Source organism: Heloderma suspectum, chromosome 4 (assembly GCF_057233095.1).
Source record: "Heloderma suspectum isolate Gila_16-S chromosome 4, 16-S_ref, whole genome shotgun sequence".
In the NCBI taxonomy this organism is placed as follows: Eukaryota; Metazoa; Chordata; class Lepidosauria; order Squamata; family Helodermatidae; genus Heloderma; species Heloderma suspectum.
This window is the reverse complement of record NC_139461.1, coordinates 244,650,993-244,669,540: the sequence shown is the minus strand read 5'-3', so window position 1 is coordinate 244,669,540 and position 18,548 is coordinate 244,650,993. Positions and strand designations below refer to the sequence as shown.

The window sequence follows — 18,548 nt, the reverse complement described above, 5'->3', positions numbered from 1 at the left end:
GTTTTGGGATCATTTTGAAAGGCAGCCACACATATAATGCATTGCAGTAATCCAGATGAGAGGTTACCAGAGCATGGATAACTGTAGCTAGGCTATCTCTGTCCAGATAAGGACATAGTTGGTATAACAGCCTAAGCTGATAAAAGTGCTCCATGCCACCGAGTCCACCTGTGCCTCAAGTGATAATTCTGGATCCAAGAGCACCCCCAAACCATGAACCTGATCCGTTAGGGGGAGTGCAACCCCATCCAGAAGAGGCTGAACACCACTTAGCCAGGCAGGCGAACCACCCGCTATCAGTATCTCCATCTTGTCTGGATTGACTCTCCATTTGTTGGCCCCCATCCAGTCCATTTACTGTGCCCAAGCACTGATTGAGAACAGCCACTGCCTCATCTGATTTGATGAAAAGGAGAGCAGAGCTGGGTGTCATCCCCATAATGATTACCTCACCCCACACCTCCAGATAACCTTCCTCTGCAGTTTCATGTATATACAGTGAGGAGATTCCAAAGCTGGTTTACAGGCACCCTAGCCAGTTCATTCTTTGTGGCAGTGCTGGGCACAAAGAGCTATTGGTCCAGCTGGGGTTCAGCATGAGTAAAAGGGAAAGTGTGTGTGTGTGTGAGAGAGAGAGAGAGAGAGCAATTTGCTGGGTCATGAGGGTTTGATTTGCGTGTGGGATTATTGCATATTAAAGGGTTAACTGTAGGCTGGCATATTTAAACACCTCAAACTGAGGTAAGCACAGAGCATGTTTGTTCAGGTAAATAAGGAAGGAATTAGATATAATGGGCAAAGGAGGCTTTTCCTGAGCACATTGCATTGCTGGTGTTCAGCTGCAGGGCTACCCCTGGTGCATAACTAGCGTTAGATACCTGTTAGCTGAATGCATTTCTTCATATATTCATCCCCCATCACACAGCTCCTCTGAGAGCAGTGTAGCAGCCTGTATGCATTCCACAGCTGGTGATAGACACTTTGGGTGGCATTTTTCCCTCCCAGGAGGTTTGATGTGTCTTTGAGCACCCTTGCAAACAGCACTTCTGTTTCAGATGCAGGGATAAACTCCAGCCCCAGTCATTTGACTGCCTTAACCAAGTCTGGCTAGTCTGTCCTCTTGTCTTTGACCCCTCCATGCCCAGTGGAAACATTTAAGATTGGCAAGAGCATTTTCCTAACCACTTTACTGGATTGATGCAGCTTCTGATAGTCAACACATCTCTGAACATCTAAAGGGTAAGTGTGATTGTTTTTAACTGATACATTTGGGTTGCAGACCTCTCCATTCTCTTTAATAAATCAGTTCCAAAGTAATGCATAGGTCCAATTCTAGATGAGCAATGACATTTAAGGTTTTCCAGTTATGCTGGCCTTCTTGTACTCCCCTTATTTGAACAATCCATTCATTGTCATTGGATGCCAGCTGGCGGAGTGCTTATGCTTTTTCTCTTCCTTGCAATCAGAAAACATCTCACTGAAGTATCCCTGGGATTTTCAGCAGCCTTCACAAGTGAATAAAGTGAGTAGGTTATCCATAATTACTGCTTTGCCAATGCAGTATAACTGTGTATTTGAAAATACTTCCAATTAGACTGAGTTAGTATTAGCACAAATCTGCAGGCCGCTGGGCTTGTGCCAGAACAGTCCTGACCTGTGCAATCTGCACTGCAGTACACATATGTGCTGCACTGATCTGCATGTCTAGCAGAGTGCAATCCTGATGTAGGTGCCTGTACTGTCAAAGAAGTAGTGTTGGTACAGATTCCTTCAGTGCCCCATTGTTTCTCTTTAGGCAGGAAGGATCTGCCCTGCAACCCCTGCTTTTGCTTCTTCCCATGTTGGACCTACAGGAAATGATGGCAGGGATATGCCCTTAGAGTAGGAACTGGAACACAAGGGTGTTGGTTCAATGCCCCATTTCCTAACAATGTGGCCAATGGCTTAAACCGTTGTGTGCCTCCGTTTACCTGTATTTGCAATTGGGTATGGTAATGGATTAAAATGTAAAAACAGTTAAGATTCTTGACCAGGGAAGGCAAACAGCCTGGTCTTCAAAGTGCTTTACTCCCCACCACTCCCACAAGCAGTTAGCAGTTCTGTTCATGGAGTTTTTTGAGGATCAGAGCCTTAGGCCTGATTCATATATATGTGTTCATCACTTGATGTTTTGGGACTCAGAGCTGAAAGTATGGATTGCTTCCGTTGAAAAGCATTGTGTTTGAGAAAATGTCATGTGAGAGTAATGTTCTGCATACTGGATCTGGAATGGCCTTTTTTTTTTTTGCCATGAGGGTTGTGCTATAGGCACTGATGTCATGATTTCCACCGTCCAGTGTGTAGATTACTAGGGGTCAGCACAGGCACTATGTCGCTTGGGAGGACCATATAGGCACATGTGGAGCAAAGTAGCATGGGCCTTGTAAATAACTGACTTGTAACTGTGATAACTAAAACAACAATGCCAGAGGCTGGAATATATCTGTAACTGACAATTCTGCATACTGTGTTCTTCTTTCTCCCCCAGATTAGTAGTTTCTCCAGGCTGTTCCCCATAGCTCCTCCACTCCTGAGCCAAAGGCAAATTGACATTATGCTTGATGTTTGCGTGTGTGTGTGTGTGTGTGTGTGTGTGGTTATGCCTGGTTAGTGAAACACAAATAACACCTCACCTGCCAAATCCCTTGGCGACCATTTCTCATGAGTGCAGGATTCCTTGCAGGGTGAGTGACTTCCCAGGAGAGGGAAGAGGATTTAAAAACAGGGGCTTCTCACCATCTTGAGAGGAACATCAAGCTCTGGTGCTCAGCTAGGACATGCACAGGTTTGTGCTTGGCCAATACCTGGACACTCCCTGCACTGTTCCCATCTCAGTGGGAATCAATAGAGTGCAGGTGGAGAGAGGGCAGTCTGACCCTGGGACATGGAGACTGGTGCGCAGAGGGATATGAACATCAAAGCCAGCTCAGAATAGGGGGTGCCATCACTCATGCATCTGAGCAGCAGTGAGCCAGATAAATCCATGGATGTTGCTTCCACTTATTTCTCTGATCTAAAGGTGGGATTGAAGAAATGAGACAACTTGCCTTTTCTCCAAATTCATAGTGATCACTTATTGAAGATGGCTAATTTAAGGGATTTCCTTGCGGGGAACGTGGGTGCCCAAGTGAAAACTGGGGATGAAGTACTGGGGAGAAATGAAGGTGAGAACATGTGAAGGGATGTTCCCAGAATTATTTGACTGGAACATCTCTTGATATATTTACAATAGAAAAAGTATGTTTGCTTCTTTCCAGATAATAATTCCATATACATACTAGGCTTTATATTGTGAACAAATTTGAGACATTGCCAGTAAAAATGTTTCTGGCATCAAAGAATCTCTCTCTCTCTCTCTCTCTTTCTCATTGCCAATGAATTTGGAAGAACAAAGCTTTAATCCCCGCTTAGCCACGGACACACTGGATAGCTTTAGGCAAGTCACACACTCTCTCAGTCTCAGTTTTTAATCTGTAAAGTGGGCATATGAATAAGGAGCCCTCCTCTTGGTTGTTGTGGAGAGTATGAGACAAATGTTCTCCATATTAAAAGCTTTCTCTATATGATTATTATAAGAAAGAATAATAAATTTGGGGGGAAAGCAGTTATGATGAAGGGAGCACACAAGTGGATCAGTGAATGAGCTGGTGTGTTACCCCATTCAGACTTATTTTCGTAAATATACCAGGTTGTATCTTCTTTGTAGTACTACTGGCTGTAGGGATGAAATTCAGGTTCTTCGTATAATTTTCAGCACAATGTATACTGTATAGTTCACACTGCATCTGGACTAGAATCAATATCAGGTTGAATAGCTGTTTGCTGCTGTCAATATGGTTGTGGCAAGTGTGTAGTAAGTGAAGTTTACAGAGGTAAGACACTGCACCATGAGCACCTTTCATGCTATGTGATGGTAGCAGCAATGAGTCACCACCCATCGAGTTGAAGAGCTGAAGAGACATCAAGCCTTAGTTTTAAAAACAAACAAAACCATGTGAGTCTTTTGGGACTTGTAAAAACAAGAATTTGGAACCCCAGCTGCTCCACCTCCTTCCACTCTACCCTCCCCCCTCCCTGAAAGTTTGACTCCATCACTCTCAGTTCCCCATCTACAAAATGGGGACAATGCTGCTACCTGTCTCAAAAAGGGGGAGGTTAAGCTACAGTGTTGCTAATGGGATGCCCTCCATTGATGGGATGCTGCAAGCTTCCAGGGTTCATTCTTGGAAGTTCTTTTGGAAATTGTGAGCAAATTGAACCTGAATCTGAAGTAATGACAAGAAGGCTAGGTCATCACAATTATTAAATATACTAATTTAGAAGGCCCAGTGTCGGTGCCTTGTGTGAAGAATTAATGACAGCCCTGAGGTATAGTGTGCCTGCCATCTGAAAGGGGAGAAGCAGGTCAGATGTGGGTGATTTAAGGTTTCTGTGACACCCATGAACACAATAATCTACTTCTTGCTTCAGCCCCATTTCACAAGCCTAAAGCTTGACTTCTTTCCTTTTTGGCATTTTCTCAAACAGAGTGGGGAATCACCCACTTCGCTTGATGAGGATGAATAGTGGATGAGTGCTCCTCAAATACCTCCAGGTTACAACTGCAAATGATTGGGTTTGCTCTGAAAAATTGTGGATCAGTACCAAGGACAGTTCTCAAAGGCTTCTGTGCCTTTGCCCTTGACAAATTGTGGGAGAGATTGGATCAGGCATACACCTCACATAGTGTTGACCAACTGTGAGAGACTCTGATCTTAAGGGTGGCATATGTCATAGTCATATGAATTTACAGTGACAATAAGCCTTTTTACATGAGGCTTTTATTGTGCGCTCATGATTCCTGACTCACTTAGTCTGCGGGTCCTTTACATGTTGATGTCATCCTCCAGAGCCTCTCTTGTGCTTTGCAACCATTATCACATCTTTTTTCCTAATGAGGAAAGTGTGGTATTTTTCTGAATGATGTTATAGAATCCTCAGGTATTTGTGCAATTCTGCTTTACCACAGCACCACCTATTGGTTGTGTAATGGAACATATAGAAAGGCAGAGAAAGAAAACCTGCAGAAAAAAATGTATAAAGGAGCTAATCTTAATCCCGCAAAGAAGCCAGAAGTAGAAGCCTTGGTAAAGGTGTGGGTTAAAAACCTCATGTAGAAAAGCCCCATGAAAGAACACTTTCTCACAATGCTGTATTTTGATTGTGAGGGAAAGTGCTCAGCTTCTTAAAGGTGCCCACATATTGGCTTAAGCCAGCCTTCCTGCAACTGGGTGTGTTCCAAACGTTTTGAACTTCAACTCCCATCAGCCCCAGCCATCATGGCCAATGGTCAAGAAAGCTGGGACATGTAGTCCATACCATCTGGAGGGCACAAAGTTGGAGAAGTCTGGCTGAGATGATCAATAGATCAGTGGGAATGTGTATGGGATAAAAAAATCCTCTCTCTACATCTGTCTAAATCTTCACATGCCATAGGTACTAAGTTGTTGTTGTTCAGTTGTTAAGTCATGTCCGACTCCTCGTGACCCCATGGACCATAGCATGCCAGGCCTTCCTGTCCTCTGCTCTCTCCTGGAGTGTGCTCAAGTTCATATTCATTGCATCGGTGATGCTATCTAGCCATCTCATCCTCTGCCGTCCCCTTCTCCTTTTGCCTTCAATCTTTCCCAGCATCAGGGTCTTTTCCAGGGAGCATTAGGTGGCCAAATAGTACTAATTTGGCATTAGGTGGCCAAATAGTACTAATTTTATTTTGGAGATGGTGAAAGCCTTATTTTTGAAAAATCTGACAACCAGAATAATATTCTCCTTTCTGACTTTGAGCCTGAGTTCAACACATTCCTAAAAGCAATGGTGTGAATCCTTTAAATAGACTGGTGAGTTAAGGGGCACCCACAACATAAAAACAACATGAAATACTCACTCTGGAAATCTAGTCCCATTAACGTGTCCTCACAGAAATATGGAAGTTCCAGAGATAACCAGGCATTCTGGCAGCCTTGGCTAGCTATCTCCAGTTCCCCATTTCTTAGCTGTATTTGGTTCTAGTGACTCCAAAGTATCTTCCAAGTCCAATCTGGCAAGACCCCATAAAAGGCATCCTACTGCCTTCTCCTCCCCACCAGATGTCTGGCTGGCAAAGCAAACAGGAGTTATTTTGTACCAAGCCTGCTGGACTTCTGATAGCTTCTCCTTCCAAGAGCTTGCAAGGAAGCTGGTTTATGTACTTGACCTTTTTTTTTTGCTGTGAGTAGCTGCTAAAGCGGGAGTGTAAGAGTGTGCCTGAGCCCAATATCTATCAGCTTCTTTCCTCACATTGGTAAAGTAAGTTAATGGACATTTTTGACAATAGTAAGTCTAACCATGGGCAGCAGAAACAGCCACACCAGTTTCGTATTTAGTGCATGGCTAATGAAAACATGACCCCATGTTCTGATCAAGTAGTGGATCTTAATTACTCAAGAAGCAATTGTCCAATCTAACATTAGGTTGTTAGGCCTACTGGGAAGTAAAATCCGTGACCTGCAGGAAGAGGATGACTCAGAACTCTGGAAAAAATCTAATACATGTTTAAGGTGAGAGTTTTGCTGATTTTGTGATCAACAGGGTTGCTATAAAATTTTATTATCAGTCTTGATATATCGTACAGATGAATACAGTTGCATGCATTTGAGAACTGCATACACATTTATATACTTTTTCATACATTGAGATTATCACTTGTAGGGGGAGGAGAGGGATATTATCTGTGAAGAAGCCCTCAGAGTTTTGGAAAATGTGAGATGAGGGCTATGGTGGGCACACAGAACCACCATCAATGGAAGCCATAGGGATGGCCCAAACGATACTCCCACCTCCATACCTGAATTAGCAGATTTATATTTTACATCTTCCCTAGCTGTATATAAACTCAGGACCAAATTCTTCGTTCCACAAGATGGACTTTTCACAACCATAGGGAAATTATGCCTTTACTTCTGTATTCAGGGCTCGGTGTCATACAGCCTATAGTTGAAACCTATAGACAGAAGAAAGCAGTAGCCAGGCAATCATAATGAAGTTCAAATCGTTTGTAGCTGCTTCTGTGGTTTTAATTTATATTCTTGGATCTGTATATTGTACTTGGCATTCTTATTCTGCTTTCAGGGTTCACCCTACCATTAGACAGGTGATTTTGGGTGTCATGAGAGGGCAACAAGTTATTTAATTTATTGTTATTATATTTTTTCCTGCCAGGGAGGGGGAAAGACACTCATGGGACTCTCTGTCTTAGGTGCCAAAATAACTTGACTGGCCTTAGGTACTGTGCACCTTGGTTTGTGGGGATGAGGCACCATTTGCTGCTACACCTGGTGTAGCAAAATGTCTTGAGCTATCCCTGTTTGTTTTATTCTTAGGTAAACCACCCTCCTGAAAGCATGGCTGAAGGGTGCCATATACATTTTAAACATTAAACATAAATAGGCATACGTTTCTTCCCGCTGGTATCTTTCAAAACTCCCTCTTCTCTATGTGTCTCATGTTGTGCCATACACAAACTGGCTTTGGAACAACACAGGTTTATGGGGTCAGGCCGCATTGGTTTTGTGCCCAGTATAGATTAAACCAAGGTAAGAAAAATCCCAGAAGATATTCCCAGGTTTTATATCACCAGTAGACTGAGAACATAGGTGTATTCATACAAACTCCCCGAGCTTTCTTCTCCTCTGTGTTAAACAGTGCTATCTATTTGCATATGTTTACTTATAGAGCTCCACCGTGCTATTCAGGCTAAACCAACCAATCTGCCTATGGAATTAAATTTAATTAATAGGCTCATTGTTCGGGGCAGGCTTTATTCTCTGCTTTCAGTGTTGCTGATCTGGGCTCTGCTGGGGACAGAAGCAAAAATGACAGATCGCCAAAGCCGGGTTTCACGATGACATGTGAAAATGCTGCCTGGTGACCAGGCCGAAATCAGACCAGTTACACAATGTAAAATAGATTCACACTCCAGATGATCTGAATTCAATGAGAAAATGAAGGGGATGCTGATGGAAAATCCTAGTGTCCCCAAAGGGTCTTTGTGATCAGTGAAAGGTGGGGTAACTATTTCCCCATCTGAACAGTTCCAGAGAAATGGGGTGGATCTTGCTTTACTGCTGATTAAGCAGGTAGTGGCAAGTGCTGCCTTTCATTCAGTTTTTGCTGTGCATTTCTGACCCTTCCTAAAGAGAAGAGACTTTGCTGTGCTTTTTCTAAGCTCTATAAATGATTACTGTCAGGGCTGGCCCAAGATATTTTGCTGCCTGAGGGAGAGAATTAAATGGAGCCTTCTCCTGTTCCATGTACAAAAACTGACTGGACAGGCAGCTGAATCTTTCTTTAATAATGGCATTGGGACAGCATCTGCAACTGGACCTGAAGACAACTGGCTAGCTTAGGGGTCACAAAGCAGGCTGCTTGGCATACAGCTCTGTCCTCCAACACCTTGCTGCCGCCTCCCAGCATCTGGTGCCTGAGGTGACTGCCTCACTTTGCCTAATGGCTGGGCCAATCCTGGCTACTGTAATGTGCTTTATGTGGTGCTGCCCTTGAAGACAACATGGACATCTGAGTGCTGCTGCTTGCCTCCCTGATGGATATAAGAATGCAATAATACATTCAGCCATTCTTGCAGCAATTACATTGGCTGCATGTAAGGTCCAATTCAAGGCCCTGTGACTTAGCCCCTGTCAAGGGCTCTTTGGAGGCCTCTCTCAGTCTAATCTAGTAGCCAAGTCCAGACACAGACAAAGGGATTCCTTTCAAAGCTTTATTCTTCTTTTATAACTTAACAACTCTACAGGTAGCAACAAGATCTGAGCAGCAGAGTACCTATGCCCTAAGTTGAAACAGTTGGTCCTCGTTTGAAAGGGAATTACTGGCAGACCCCTGAACTTAAGGACTAGGGAGAGTCCCTCCCCTTTTCCCTTGGATCCTCTGGGCGCAGCCGTTGTTTGCGCGCCAACCTGGCACTTCGCCTCCTTTCTGCGCCCTCCATCTGGCGCCGCTCTCTGCGTCTGCGTCGCGCATCCACCAAGTCTGCTATCTCTGCTCGGTCACTCCCTGGATTGCTTTCTAATCTAGGAATGCTGGTGGGAGGAATCTCCGTCAGCTGTGGGCCCTGGGAAAGCAGAGAGCGCTCCTCTCCCAGGAGCGACTGCTCTTCCTCAGAATCAGAACTACTCTGGGATTCTATGAGCTCAGTGTCCACCCTGACAGCCCCAAAGAGAGAAAATGACAGGATCTTAAAATATTGCCTAAATGTTAGCTAGGAAGGAGATGGGTGGAAGGGAAAAGGGAGGGTGTTACACAGGCACCAGGCTAGAAAGGCCTGGTCTCTTGTTGCTACCCACCTTACATCAAAAGGCTCTTTCCTGTTTCCTTTTGCTATGCACAATGGAGGGAAGAGTACACATCATACAGAGACCACATAAAGATTCATACCAGGCAGTGAGAGACAAAAGGGAAATGAAATGATAGAAGAGTGGTCATCCGACCTATCATTCTCTTCTGTTGATGTCACTACCAATTTCTCCAGCCGGGTATTGTAAACAGCAGAGTGGGATTTGGTGTTAGACATGGGGTGGGGAATCTGTGGCTACGTCTCTATCCATTGGCCATGCTAGCTGAGGCTGATGGGAGCTGGAGTTCAACAGTGCCTGGAGAGCCACAGGTGCCCCACCCCTGTGAGGCCAAATTTTTACTTGGGGAGAATACGAAGCAAAGAAGAAAGAGAGGAGAATAAGAAGATTCTGAGAGAGTTCTTACCTAGGGGTAGAACTTCTGATGTTCAAGGCCTCTTGCCTTCAAGGTGACTGTGAGTTATTTCAGAAGTGAAAATGATGCTGCAAACCTCAGAAGTCAACCACATGATAGTGTATGTATGTGATTGTATAAGCTTTCTGATGAGGAGCTTCATACCATGACTGGGGAATGATTCTTGTGGTGGTGATAAAACTGTGTCAGGACTGTACCTCTTCAGGCTGCAAGTAGGGGCTCCCAGTCTGAATGCTCCTCCATATAAAATAATTCCTTGCACATAGAAAACCAGCATGTCAGGGAAAGAGCTAGGCTAGAACCCTTCACCCTGGCGTCATGTTTTCTAAGGGCCTAACTAGAAGTGATGTTTGTCATGCAGTTTGCCCTTGTGTTGATTTTTTTCCTTTAAAAAAAAGCTGACATGGAGTGGCCTGAACCACAGTGGAACTGCAGTGTAGGGGAGGGGTGTTAAGCATTTGTGCCACTATCGTCCCAATCAGAATTGCCCCTCCCTGTGCCTGCTATTTCCTATTTCCTCCTGCTTGCTTGTTTTTAACATGTATAAGCCACCTTATTTGCTGAGGCTGAATCTACACATAGCAGTTATACCGTTATCATACCGTTATCAAAACTACTGATGCCCATTGGTGCCATATATACCAATAGTTATGATAACAGCATGATAACAGCATGATAACGGTATAACTGCTATGGGTAGATTCAGCCTTAAGCCATCAAACTATTTAAAACAATAAAGCCTTAACACAATTTTAAAAAGCAATTTAAAAACAGTGAAACATCAAACCATTCAAACTACTTAATTTAAAAAAGCTAAATTTAAAAAATGTGTCTTCCCACCCTTTCTAAAAGTGAAGAGAGTGAGTGTGTTGGGGCAATCATAGTTCTTGAGTGAGTGCATTCCACAGTTTGGAAGCAACTCAAGAAAAAGCCCTTTCACACATGCCCGAGTCCGACACAGGCCTCTCTGTGGGTAATGGCACCCTCAAAGGGCCTCTCCTGCAGATCTTAATAACCAGGCAGGTTCACAACACGATAGGCAATCCCTTTGATAGCCAGATCCTAAGCTATTTAGGGCTTTAAAAGTTAGAATCAACACCTTGAACTAAGCCCAGGAAGCAATTGGCAACCAGTGCAGGTCTTTCAAGGCTAATGTAATATGGTCCGAGTAGTGTGCACCGGTTAGATTTTTCTTCCATTATCTGAGAAAAACCAAACCATTCTTTATATTGAAATGCATAATTACTTCCTCTTACATAGATAGGCATATCATGTATAAAGTTAAGGGCATGGACTAGAACTCATCTACCACCTCACTCAGTTGACAGTTAAGTTCACCACTGACTCACTCCTCATGCCGTTTCAAATGTCTTTCATGCCTCAAGGTGTGGCTCCAGATGACAAATGGCCAAACTACACATTACACATAACATGTAGTTTGGTGTGAGTGTTTTTTCTTTTAAAGTAGCAGATGTGGGGAGGGAGGCAATTAGGACTGGGACCACAATGCACAGGGACAGGGGAGTTAATCTTTCACTCCTGCACTGTAATCTCTCAAGCCCCTCCCTACCATGGCTATTTTATTTATTCATTATTATTTATTTGGTGCATTCATATTCCAATTTTCTTCCATCATCAGGGCCAATCCTACCATTAGGCAGAGTGAGGTGCTTTCCTCAGGCAGCAGAAGCTGAGGGACACAGTGTGGTCAGAACTGTGTGTATCACATTACCTTCACTTTGCCCCCAGCGCTAGGCTGCTGCTTTCAGGTACAGTAGAGAATGGTGTCCCATTGCCAGTGTTGAAGGAAGATTCAGCTGCCAATCCAGTTGGCTTTTGTACTGGGAATCAGGGGAGGTGCCATCTTGTCCTTGCCTCAGGCAGCAGAATATCTTGGGCTGGCCCTGTCCGTCACGGAACTCAAGGCAATGTAATTTGGATTCCCAGGTGGTCTCCCATCCACACAACAACCAGATCCAGACCTGTGAGGTGGCTGCATCAAGGTGACTGCATCATGTCCACTCAAACCATGTTCTGGATTTGGCACAAGAGGGAACTGCTACTGATGCCTGGCAGCTCCCCTCCTGTGCTGATAAGCAGCCGTGTGTGTCTGTGTGCATGTGCACATGTGTATGTATACATTTCCAACAATCATGCAACCGCAAACTACATGTTTAATGTGACTTGTGGTGTGGCCCTAAGAAAACTGCCCCCTGTTAACTCACTGGGTTTGCACTCTCTTGGGAAGTCTGGTGGCTGATCTCAGTAGTGCTTAAATGAATGTTTGTCTTTTGCATGCAGATTAGATCTGCAGGTGGGGAAGGCTGGATTAGTCCATTGCACTTATTCAGAAGGCAAAGTATAAATGACAACACAATTTGGCAGGCTACGACAGAAGCAAGTTTAGGATGCATCAGAGGAAATTGTAGAAATCTTCCTCTTTAGAAGTTCAACAAGATGAACAGAGACCTGTGAAGGGTGCTCAAAGAATAGGATAGGCAATTGGATTAGTTTAACTCGTATATAGCAGTGCTGGCTGGGGAATGCTGGGAGCTGTAGGACATTTTTCTGTCTAAACATGCATAGGATTGCGTCCTCAGTTTATTTATTTATTTATCAGTAATCCAATAACTGTCATTCTCTGGATGATTTACAAAATATAACAGAGCAATTAAAAATCAGAATCAATACAAATGCAGTTTTATAAAAGAGGGTGGGTAAAAAATTATCCAGCAGAATGAAAAAACAGAAACTAATTCCAAGCAGCCAATAATATAGACCTAAAATATTTTTTTCCCCAGAGAGTAAAACATCCATCTTAAATGCACAGCATAATACAAGGTTTAATGTATCAGGTTTCCAAAGTTTGTGCCTGGCAGAAAACACATTAAAGTAGGTGCCAGGTGAGCCTCTCTAGGGACAATATTGCATAAATGAGGGACCACTGCTGGGAAGGCTCTTTCTCTTGTGGTCACCTGCCATATCTCAGCTTGCAGGAACACTTGGACAAGAGTCTCAGGGCATGGCTAGATAGATGTGGGAAGAGGTGATCCTTCAGATACCATGATCCCAAGCCATGTAGGGTTTTAAAAGTACTTTGAATTGGGCCAAGAATCATGCCCCTTCTCTGAATAAGGGCTTCTCTACACGGGGCTTTTATCCTGCAATTGAGATTGGTTACTCACGGAAGTTTGCAGGTCCTTTACATGACATCGTCAACTTCCAGGGTGTCTCCCACGCTAAATGACCTTTATGCCATTTTTTAAAAGATCGGAGATAATGAGCTAGCAAATTACAGCACATTGAGTTTCCTCCTGAAAAGAGGAAGTTGCGCAATAAGAGGAGCTGGACCACAGCACCATCTAGTGGCTGTATAATGAAACATATAGAACATGCAGATAAAGGGAGAAAAAGTGGGGAAGGGAACTGTGTGTAAAGGGAGCCTGTTGTGATCCTTCATTTAAAATGGAAGCAGAAAGCCCCGCTAAAGTTGCTGGATTTTAGCATGGTATAGAAAGACTCTCAGTAGAACAGTTGTTTACAGTTGTTGGCAATGGCACATAGCTTGAGTTACTACTGGAGAAAACCAACATGACAATACACTACAGAGCAATAAAGATATGGAATTAATGTGCCATTGGATAACCATGGGGCTTCTCTTCTTTAAAGTCAGTACCTCTTAAAGAGTAATGTTTTTACTGCAAATCAAGTGCAGGATTCACTCTGAGGCATTAGAAATCTAACTACCATGTGTTTTCCCCATCTATAATATTTCTTCTCAGAGGGCTGCTGGAGTCTCCAAACTTTCCTTCTGTGATGATAAAATGTAGGTAGATGTAAAACCTTCTTTGATATGTGTGTACTTCTCAGTATTTCTACTACTTCTTTAACAGTTAAGATGGTCTGCAGTTGCAGCACACTTACACACATGCACACTGTCCGACTTCTTTCTTGTGTGTCTATTTTGCTCAATGTACTGCAACTGCACCAGACACAATCAAGTTATCAGTCTCGCAGCAGTGTGAAGAAAGTCAGTGAAAATGCTCTAGTAGTTGCTGTCAAACCCTACAGTGTGGAATGTGCTTATAGTTTGGCAATTGTTTGCTTTTAGACATTTATAGGTATTCATCCCATAATCGCTTTTGTTACTTAGCTGCTTTCACCAGTGGTGAAAAAGCTTGTTTGCTCTGTCTCTGTCTCTGTCTCTGTCTCTGTCTCTGTCTCTGTCTCTCCTTCTCTCTTTCTTCTTTTTTTGGCTGAGTTGGATGGGAGAATGGGTTAAGATGGGGTATATTTTGTTGAAGCTTGTAATATTAACAAATCAACCTTCTTGGTTCCTGGTTGGGTCACTGTGATCTTTGCAAAAAGAATATGTTGGAGCTGTTTGTTAAAAGGCATTATTACAGTTGTGTGCACACGTCCCTGAGCCTTCTGACCAGCATCCTGGTCAGCGTGTCCTAGGACCCATTTCATACCTGCTCTTCGCAGATTATCCCATTAAGGAAACAGCCAGGGGTGATTTCATAACATCCTTGCTTCTTCTGTTGTGTCTTTCGTCACAAAAGTCAACAATAAGATCTAATGTTGATGGTGAAATCCTACTTGCATCTTTCTTATTAAGGCATAATCCAATACCATGAATCGGTAAGGAGCTGCCTGTATGAATGAGATGTTTGATAATAATCAGTCTTACAGTTGCATCAGGAATATAGATCAGGTGTAGTCCTACCTAGCTGTTGGAGGGCTGCAAGTATTAATATACAGTGTCAAAAGAATTTACTTGTGAGGTTCTGGGAATTTCTTTCTGTTTAGTCAGTTAGGGAGCAATCCTATGCATGTTTAGACAGAAAAAGTCCTACAACTCTCAGCCTTCCACAACCTGCCATGCTGGAGCTGTAGGACTTTTTCCTATCTAAACATGTATCGGGTTGCACCCTTAGAGAGTTTTTTAAAGAAGAGAATGAGAGTGAGCAGAACTGATAGCAAGGTGTTGTGGTATTAATAATAATTTCACACCAATAAAAGTAAAATAATATGATCTGCATAAATTGTGGAAACTAAAACAAAATCTACATATTTCTTCATTTTTCTCCATTTATTATGCCTTTTCTAGCTGTTGGGAATGGTGTGGTGTCACACAAGGCATTGAAGCAGCATCACACCCTCATCCCTGGAAGCTCAGTCAGCTCTTCCCACTATAGCTACTGAGATTTCAGCAGGCATTGACTAGCTGCTTTCTAGCCTATTTCTGCACCCACAAAGTCTAGAAATGTGTTTTCTTACAAAATGAAAGCTGATATTTTTTGGGATGTTGAATTCAGCATTGGATACCAAACTCTGTGTATGTATGGAGCAGCCTTGGCCAACCTGGTGCCCCTCCAGATGTTTTGGATTACACCCCCATCGGCCACAGCCAGCATGGCCAATAATCAGGAATGCTGGACGTTGTAAGCCAAAACATCTGGAGGGCACAGGGTTGGAGAAGGCTGATGTAGTGCAGCTGGAAAATACACACATCCAAATTGCAGTTGTTGTTGTTGTTGTTCAGTCGTTCAGTCGTGTCCGACTCTTCGTGACCCCATGGACCATAGCACGCCAGGCCTTCCTGTCCTGCGCTCTCTCCCGGAGCGTGCTCAAGTTCATATTCATTGCATCCATGATGCTATCTAGCCATCTCATCCTCTGCCGTCCCCTTCTCCTTTTGCCTTCAGTCTTTCCCAGCATCAGGGTCTTTTCCAGGGAGTTTTCTCTTCGCATTAGGTGGCCAAAATATTGGAGCTTCAGCTTCATTATCTGTCCTTCCAATGAGCACTCAGGGTTGATTTCCTTTAGGATGGACTGATTTGACCTCCTTGCAGTCCAGGGGACTCGTAAGAGTCTTCTCCAGCACCAAATTGCAGAATGCAGCTGAAATGCAGATGTACAACGCTGGAGAATGGAGGTTGAATCCAGAGTTACTTCCACTTAGAGTACACATCCATTGAAATGAATGGGATGTCAGTTAGTCATGACTTACTTAAGTTCCATTAATTTTGATGGGTCTATTCTAAGTGTAGGACTAACACTGGATTCAGCCCTGGGTGTCGGCCAGGCAGAGCCCAGTTGGTCCAAAGCCACTTTAATCTGCACCATTTTGGTGCAAGGTGGTCCACAGCTTCACTGCCCTTGTGTTCCTTTGATACACAAATTCGGGCCAAATCTCTCAAACTGCCATTTTTGACACATGACTAAAGGGTCTGGCTTTAGTCTCATGCTCTCTCCAAGGTGCTGGGGCTGACAATGAGGAAGTAGCAAAAATATAAAAAATAAATCCTACATCTGTTCCATGATTAACTGCTGTTTGCTTAAGCCCCAAGCAATTAGACTGCCTCTGCAAGCTGCTGGCCTTTGAAACATTAATATGAACACAGAGGAGAAGAAATAAAATCTCACTGCTTACCTGCAAAGTGCATTGGCATTGCAGATTCCAAGCAGCCAGCCTGTTGTTACTCCTTAAATCACTGAAATTAACAGGATGTATGTTATCATCATGATTTAGGGATCACAACCCTAAATGGGAGAAAAAGAGAGATGACCACAGAAAAAATGTGGTTGAGGGGTGGTGAAGAGAAGATATGTATGAAAAGGAGACCAATGGCAGGACTTTTTAATGGGGTTTGGGAAGAAAATAAAGGAAGGTTTACAAAAGGACGTAAAGGTTCATGGGAAGAAAGAGAGAGAAAAATTGCAATGAGGAAGAGAAATGAACATAATGTGCCTCAAGGACCTGGGGTCATCCATGGCTTACACGTGGAATCTCAAATTCCTACTTAGATGCGGAAGGAAGAATTTGGTGGGCTAATATGGTTTCTGGGGTGACACATCAAGAGCTGAGGTTTGATGTCATCAGTGCATGATGGGATGGGGTGAAAAGGAGTTGTGAGAAAAAGCTAACTTTTCCTTTCTTTGCTTCGGACAATCACTCCCTCCTTGGCTCACTCTTCCAATGAATCTCCTCCTTGTTTGGAGCAGCTTCTCCAAGTAAACAGTTCTCCACCTATCCCATAAAGGCAACAAGCAGTCTGTGTGCCAAAGCCAGAGAAAGCCAAACAAAGGTCCCCACCCTTAGAGTACAGCACATTTTGTCAGAAGATTACTCAAGGCTTTTTACTCCCACAGCCTAGAGGTTCTCCTGCTGGCCAGGTTCTCTTTCCCAGGCATTTGGTTTCTCAGAATGGCGTTAGCATGCATGTGATTGGTGTGGAAAAGGAAAGGGCAGGTATGGTGGATTTGTATGCCAATATGACTTTCCTTCCACCATGACTGTTAAGTCTTTAGGATCAACAGGTCCCCTTCAGGTCTCATGGGTAACATTCCAGCAGCTCTTTAGTTCACACACTTGTTCTGGCTTCAAGAGCATGGATACTTACTGAGGATATAATATGTGATGATATAGTTCCCACACACATTAGGTCAATTTGATGGTGCCACTTTACTGCATACCAAGGAACTCTGCCCTGGGTACCTTGGGACATAAGTCATAGTACATAGGAAGTTGCCTTATACTGAGTCACCATTGGTCTGTCTTGCACAGTATTGTCAACAGTGACTAGCAGTAGCTCTTCAGGATTTTTTCCTGGACACGCCAGGGATTGGACCTGAGACCTTCTGCATGCAAAACATGTGCTCTACCACTGAGCTACGGCCCCTCCCTTGGTGTATTTTGCCTCTGAACTAGCAACCTGGGGGGTCGAGCATGGAGCAGCGAGGTTCAGCAGAAGCCAGCAAGAATGCGGTTGCTATTTCTTGCTGCAGTCAAGCCAGCAAGTCCTGTCCAGGAATGCCACAAACTCCCTGTTGCCCTTTCACTTGTGGTATTCACATGTGCCACACATTAGCTGCCACCACTTTAGAAAGAGGAGTTCATCCTTTCCTCTTGATATCAGATAGTTTCCCATGACCTGAAATAGAAATATCCTTCTTTTCCCCAGTGGCTTAACAGGGTGACTGGGGAAGTATAACCAAATTCATAGCTAATGTAGCTGGAGCATAGGAAACTCAAACTCTGTTTTATGTAAGAATTCAGACCCCAAACCCTGCAGATTAGATTAGAATTGGGATTCAAATATTGCAAAGTCCACTATATTGGGAAAGTGGTTTGGCTGCATCCAGTCAAAAGCTTTCATAGCCCTTATGTGTAGAGTGTTTTATACTTCTGATCTGTGTCAGTGTGCCCTGCTTGAAATCCTGATGTTGCAGATGGCCTGTGTTTTTCTGACCAGGACGTAGAGGGGCTGAACGTGGGGTGTGACAGGGAGAGGCCAACAGGCAGCTGCAGCCCTGTTGACATTAGGCACACAAAATATCTGTCATCCTGTCTTCTTTGTTATCTCCCTTGCTTGTGGTCAAGGCAGGAGCACAATCTAATCCCACTTCCAAGCAACTCCCCACTGTCCTAATTTGGCAAAGGGCTTTCTCAGGACTCAGGCCTTGCAAGCTGTTACCAGATTCCCTTTTGTCCTCGAAGCCACATGAGGGCTGGATTCAGGGCTGGTTTGTTAAAGCCTTAATTTAATCCAGAGCAAATAAACCAGAGGTTTGGAGCTGGGCAACATCTCTCTGGGAAACCTAGAGGCACAAGCACCCCATGGGGATTCCTACTATTTGAAGCATTACCAAAAAAGAAGAAGAAGCAGAGTTTTCTGAGCAGCTGCCACTGTCCCTAGCAT

At 43.8% G+C, this 18,548-nt stretch overlaps 1 protein-coding gene across 2 annotated transcripts in view; it reads left to right on the top strand.

Moving 5' to 3' along the window:
- The first annotated feature begins 817 nt into the window (after positions 1–817).
- The window catches only part of SPDEF (SAM pointed domain containing ETS transcription factor), a 41,742-nt gene continuing 24,011 nt past the window's right edge, over positions 818–18,548 (top strand). The window contains exons 1-2 of one of the 2 annotated variants that reach the window (XM_084853030.1): positions 818–1,239; positions 1,467–1,522. The gene's annotated coding sequence lies outside the window, so the exon portion shown is untranslated. The remainder of the gene's footprint in view (positions 1,240–1,466; positions 1,523–18,548) is intronic. The other variant, XM_084853029.1, reaches the window with a different exon arrangement.